We start from the raw sequence: 6,913 nt of genomic DNA, 5'->3' as shown, positions 1-6,913 counted from the left end.
CTTCTTTTTTTTTTTTTTTTTTTTTAAATAGCCCCATCAAGGATTGGAAAGCATGGCGTGATGGCTAGCTTGACCTCCCTTAAAGCCGTTTCTTTGATTGACATTGTAGGTGCGACCAACATCAACACAACGCTATCCCGAACTCATGTTTAATCGCTAATTTAGGACGCTAAGAAACCGCTAATTAATTACGTCGTCATTGTATAATGCGACAGAAGTCTCCTACATATGTGGCTAGTGGCTAGCTGTCAACGAGTATGTGGCTGTCGGCTGGTAAGTTTGACAAATGCAACTTGGCTTATTTGAATTATTTTTCAATATTCTGGACCAAGGCTTCTTTGTAATTCACTCTCCATGTTTAAAGGAATGGAATGTGGAAGGGAATATGCCTTAAAGGAGAACACTAGCCATCCTTTTTTTGTTTCCAATTTATTTATCTTATTAAATGATTACTCAATTGATTCATTTGTTGTAAAGAAAAAAGTTTGAACTTCTTTCTCCTTTTTAGACAAATAGTACGCAGCGTTATCGTATAGGATATTCATATTGTACAATTTTCATTTCTTCACTTTTTTGTTGAAATAAAATAATCAATAAAAAGTTGAGCATTTGTAAATAATAAAATAAAAAGTAAAATTACCAATTGAATGTATATATATATATATATATATATATATATATATATATATATATATATATATATATATATATATATACATTTGCATTCTTGATTAAATTATTTGGTTCATTAATTTTAGTTAAATTGATTGCAAATTAAATATTAAAATCCATTATATATATATATATATATACATTTTTTACCTGGCCCATCTGTTATTTAAAAAAAAATTAACGGCCCTGCATAATGTCATGGCCAGTCCGGTAGCAAAGAATTGAACTTCATATTTGGCATGACAGTTTGCCTCACGTATTTCAACGTTGTTCTGTCTCAGTTTTATGATCACAAAGCAGGAGCCTCCATTTGGCCCCCCAAACTCTTGATGACGTTCTGTCACTTCTTGTTAAAGCATCCGTGACATTGACGTAAGGGCACAAGGGAGGCGTCGGGGTTTAATTCAAGGCAAAGGAGCGAGCGGGAAGAGGAATGAGAGCGAGAGAAAGATGGCACCCATTCAGCTCCAAAGAGCGACGTTTGGCTCCTCTGAGCATGTGCGGTCGCCCTTTCCTCGCTCCCTTCCTCCCTCTCGCCGGGGGGGCTTGATGTGATTTGACAAGAACTACGCTGTCATCTTGAGTTAGTCCAATTTGAAAGTCTAATTAATGAACTCGGCGCCACTTTGTGTAGTCGTCGCTGTTGTCTTCGTTTTCTCTTCTCGGGCCTCTTGCCTTTTCTTTACCCTTTCCTTTCATTTAAGCATTTTCTTGATATCTATTTTAAGGTCCATATAGTTTTTTTTGTCCTTACACTTGCACATTAGTTTTTTTTTTTTTTTTTTTTTAATTGTCACTACTAAATAGCGGGCTCACATCGCAATTTGCGCCTCATCAAAACACACTGAATTTAGCTCACTTGTTTTGCTTTTCTTTTACATAGCCAAAAATAAGTAATATTGTTGCGTGTGTGTTTTTTGAGACACATTTTCAGATCATAATTGTTACAGTTGAAAATGTGTGTGATAAAACAAAACACAGAGAAGCCACGTAAACAAAATCCGTCCATCATCTGAAACGCTTCTTCTGCCAGAAATGGAGATTTAAAACTTCAGGTGCTATTTGGTAGTATATATTTCGGTGTCATCTTAACGACACAGCGATGCACATTTCAATTCCGGAATGAATGACCATATATTGAACAGGCATTTTCAAATGTCATGTGTGTGTTTACCAGAGGATGGCGCTAGTAGCAAACAAACCCACAAAAAAGAAGTGCTGTGCATCTTTGGAGACCTGCCACTCACTCATTGCAAACCCAACGCAGAAGTCAACTTTCCATGCCATGCATGTTAATCCACAACACATCATTTAATCACAAAATCATCATCATCGTGCGTTATCACCATGATCTTGCAGGTCCCGCCTTCTCCCTTTTCGGACGCACTAAGGAAAAAATTGTATTTTTGTTTGTTGTTGTTGTAAATAAGAGCTGGTGATTAAAAGAAGATTAACGCATGCCTTCACACAGCCAGCGAGAGCAAGACAGCTAGCGGTGTGATGGGTTTTGTTATTAACACGAGCGGCGGTTGTGTGCGCCTGACATGACATCAACGTTATCCTCCCCGCCGCTCATGTTATCTCTTTTGGCTTAGAGTTTTAGGAGACTTTTTAACAGCAGCGCTGCTTAAGAGCTTAGAGTAAATGGATGGACAGTTCGATGGATGGATGGAGGGAGATCAGACGTGGGCGCGCACACAGAGAGATCAGTGTCACTCACACAGCTACAGCACCAAAGCCTGATTTGCTTTGTGCTAAAAGCTGTTTTAGTTCTCATCAGGGTTGTAATGGAGAAGCTCTGCTGACGCACACACACTTTTTTTTGGTTGCCATTCACCCCATGCCTGCAGGGTAAAGGGATGAGCCAGGTCATCCATAAATGAGGTTTAAAAAAAATCATTGCAATGTGTAAAATATAATTGTATCTATATTACATCAGTGGCATGTCCAACCTACAAATGGTACCATTACAACCAAATGAAGACATAAACATCCAAAAGTCCTTAAGGTCTCAGGTGGGTATGTACTAATTATTCAGTGGTATGCTGAATATTTGTGTACACGTGTATCAGAAGGGAGAGATGTTAGTTCTGACTAATGCTCTGCAGGCATGGCAGCTGGCATCGCGCTGTCTCCCTGCAGGTGGGAGTGAGTCACACACACGCACGCACGCACGCACGCACACAGATGTAACCCAATGCATGCTGACCACCCCGGCAAAGTGCCAATTTAGGCAGCAAGCGGGGCAGCCAACTGGCCAATGAACAACTTGTGTCTGTCCCATAGGATAAAAGAGGACATAGCATTAGCATAGCATAACCCACAAATCTGTTTTAGCAATTTGATGGCAAATACATATTCAATAAAAGTTGAACTCCATTGTATGGGGAGCAATTGTAATGGCTCACTTTGTCCCTCTAGTTGAAATCTATCCAGATGTTGTGACAAGCAGTCCTCAAAAATGAGACAAAAATATTTTTTATTCCCATAAAGTACATTTCATGTTATTTTATGCCACTGTAACATTAGTCACAGTTTTAAAGATGACACTGTGCTTCAATATAGGGGAACATGATGATATAAAATGTATTGTACATAAAAGTAAAACAATTCAAAAAAGATTGGTAAAAGTTGTGCTAAAAAGTGAAATAAAACTGAGCTGTATTTAGATAGCTTTGCATAATCACTAGAGGGAGCCTGTGTCCCACCAATGGCACCATACTGTGAGAGTCACTTAAATTGAATACATAACATTTGTTTTGGAGTTTAAACTATAAATAAAAAAATGTCATGCTGTAATCATTTTGAATTATATTTAACCCTTACATACTGTTTGCGCCAATTTTTCCTAAAGTGACCCAAAATAAAACAAAAATGTTTTTAAAAAAATACATCAGTCTTTTATGCAAAGTTTGTGTCTACTTGAAACTGCCCCAAGAACTGTTTGCGTGCATGCCACATTTGTACTGAATCCTGCAGTAATATGCATTCTTTATCTTAAAGGTCTCAGGGGGGAATCTTGAAACAATGAAAGAGCAAAACAGCATGGAACAGAAGTCATGCTGAGGTCTGACGATGCCTGCTCAAAATTGACTGCCACATATTATGTGCATGAAAAATGTACAGAATGTAAAGGACAAAAAAAAGTGATTTAGAGGGGGATTATTGTAACAGCCCTTTACTCTCAGCTGGGTTTGTGTTCCCGTGGGAGAGCACAGGCGTCAATGGGGTAACACACACACACACACACACACACACACACACACACACACACACACACACACACACACACACACACACACACACACACACACACACACACACACACACACACACACACACACACACAGATGCTATTTTAAGCTCAAGTCTTGATCACAATGTGCATGTGTCCATAGTGAAATCGTATAATCATCACCTTATAGTCCACAACTTTCTTCAATATGGCATATTTTTCCAAGCACTGAATGGGTGCACACACAAAAGAGTTGAGCATGCGAGTTTTTTCCTGATGTAGAAATGTAAAGTGCACAAGTTGTCGTTTGGCTCAGTGAAACAACACAGCCGTCAGCCGCCTGCCAAGTATGAATGTGAGGTGCAACTCGGGACATAAATGACCCAATTGTGACACTGCGCGTATGTGTTTGCCCTCATAAATGTTCATTTGTATGAGCCTGTACAAACGCTCACTTTTGCATTTGAAGGAAGAAGAAAAGTATGCACCCACTGAGGTCTTAAGTTATTATGATGATTATTATTATTATTATCATAGAGAAATAAAGAAAGTTTTTCTGCTGAAAAAAAAACTGTGCATAAAGGGGTCCTTTGACAAGCCGGTGGGTGTCATGTGTGTGTGCTTGGGCAGCTTTTGTAACTCCCCTCTGCGCTGACCTACTGCCAGTGGGGCTCGACAATACCTCATCTCATGTTTGTACGTAAAGACAACATTACCCTGTTGCCCTCACCAGAATCCAAACACTCACAAACCTCAACGTTATTGCACTTCTGGCCTGCACTTTACTCACACATTGATGGCGTTTGCGTGCAGACAAACTTGAGTTACTTTGTTATTCCCTATTCAAACTAAATAAGACAATCATTTAGTTGGATAATTTAAACTTTTCATTTTTAGGATATTTCATTGCGGTTCACTGGCAACCAATGTGCATTCTTCTTAACTATTCTGGTCATAATAACTGGATATTAGTTATTATAATAATTATACTACTAGGGATGGGCGAGTACCGATACCAGGTATGGGTATTGGGCCGATGCCACATTTTATGGTATTGGTACACGTGATGGATGTGAGGTAACACTTGTTCAATTCAATACTACATTATATTTGTAATGAACGGAGAACATGAAACAGGAAATGGAAATACAGAGCAGCCTTCTAAATTAAAAGCATGTATTTCAAAACAAGATATAATTAAACATCACACACTACACGTCTTGAGGAATTCTTAACATGGTAAATATTACAAAATTACTCGAAGCCCTATTCTATTGAATATAATTCTTTGCACTTCACTGTATTCCTTAAAAATAAGTTGTACAACCACATATTTTGATTGGGAATTTTTTTTCTGGCCAGTGGATTATTTGTTTAATCTTATTTATTAATTTTATTTTATTTGAAATTCATCTTATTGTGTGCTCTATGCAAAATGACTTTTATGAGCAAATTGAAAAAATATAATTGCCATTAATTTCATTCAATTTTTAGGAAATTTGCTGTAGTTGGTCATTAAAAAAAAAGATCTGTCATTGTTTTTTTTGTGGAAATTTTACGTATCATAAGTACCAATGGTATCGACACTTGGTATTGGTGAGTACTGAAGATTTGAGTATCGGTATCGGTCTAAAAAAAGTGGTATTGAACATCCCTAATTAATACAAATGAAGACAAAACAAAATACTGTTCCTTTTTCGACAATTTAAAAAAGACAGCCCATAGAGTTACAAAAACAAATAAAATAAATAAATAAATAAAAGCATGTGTCCACTACGTTTTTTGCTTTAGCCTTTTGGCACAGTCCAAGTAGTCTTCACCTTTTAACAAGCGTCGATGAAGTTGCAGTTGTATGTACAATATCTACAAACTGGAAAAATGAAAGATGTGGGTTTACCATTTCGGAGAAATATACATTATGTAAACATTTAGAATGATGTCCTACGAGGGCTTATGACAGATGATATGAAGAGGATTCCTCCAGCTGCTTGATGATTAACTTACTGACGGCACTGAATGGATCCTGGCTGTCTTTGCTTCATGATTTCAAAAGCAGAGATAGAGTAGACAAAAAGTGTATTTGTATTTGAATACGTTCAAAAACGACTTAAGTAATGGCTAATTTGTGAGCAACTTGTGACTTCTTTCAATCAACAAATTCAGCCTTGGTAAAATAAATGAAGACGCAATAGATGCTTTTCAATGAATTAGCTGTTGTGAAACTGGAGGAAGATATTACACAGAAAAACAGGAACAATCAACAAAGAACGCAAATAAAAGAATGCCTTCTGACGAGTACAATACCCACTTTTGCGTTCAAGTCACAAAAATGATGGATGAGCTTGCAATTTATTGTCACCTTCGTTTCAATTTCAATTCAAATTTCCTCCACAAATTGGTCGCACTTTTCGATTTTCAAGAAGTATTTTCTCCCGTAGCACAGTTGCATTATGTTCTGTCTCAGCATCTTTTTACCACTGTGAAGGTTTAATGTCAGGTTGCATCGGTGTCACCACCTTGTCATCCGTTTATTCGTATTCATCTGCATCATTCGCGACAGCACCTATCAAAAGGTGAAAGCACCACTTTGATAAAGATAATGATTAGGAAGAAGGCAAATCATAGTTCTGAGAGGAACCCGAACACTAACAGTGGCACAAGGGGATTATTTGGGGGAAATTCAAGGGCATTTGTTCCACAGGGGCGCCGGCGGCCTCTGAACGTTGACGATTCAAGCTAATGTCAGTGTGAAAGCATCAATCTGTCAACAAAACCTCACTTGCTGGGTCAAAAGGCTTTCAGCGTAGCGACAGAAGACAAAAAAACCCAAAAACTCTCACATTTCCCAAATGAGTAAGAAAGAGGCCTCGAGTGAGACTGAAAGGAGAAAATTGTCACCATTACCTTTGAGAAGCAAAGGAGCTATGCTATAGGAAGTCAAACGTGTTATCAACATTGATTGTGGCTGTAATTTGATGGGAGACAGTCTGAAAAAGTGGCACTTGA

The sequence above is a fragment of the Leptonotus elevatus genome, chromosome 17 (genome assembly GCF_054856555.1).
Source record: "Leptonotus elevatus isolate MCC_2025b chromosome 17, RoL_Lele_1.0, whole genome shotgun sequence".
Classification (NCBI taxonomy): Eukaryota; Metazoa; Chordata; class Actinopteri; order Syngnathiformes; family Syngnathidae; genus Leptonotus; species Leptonotus elevatus.
Note: the sequence above shows the minus strand (reverse complement) of the source record.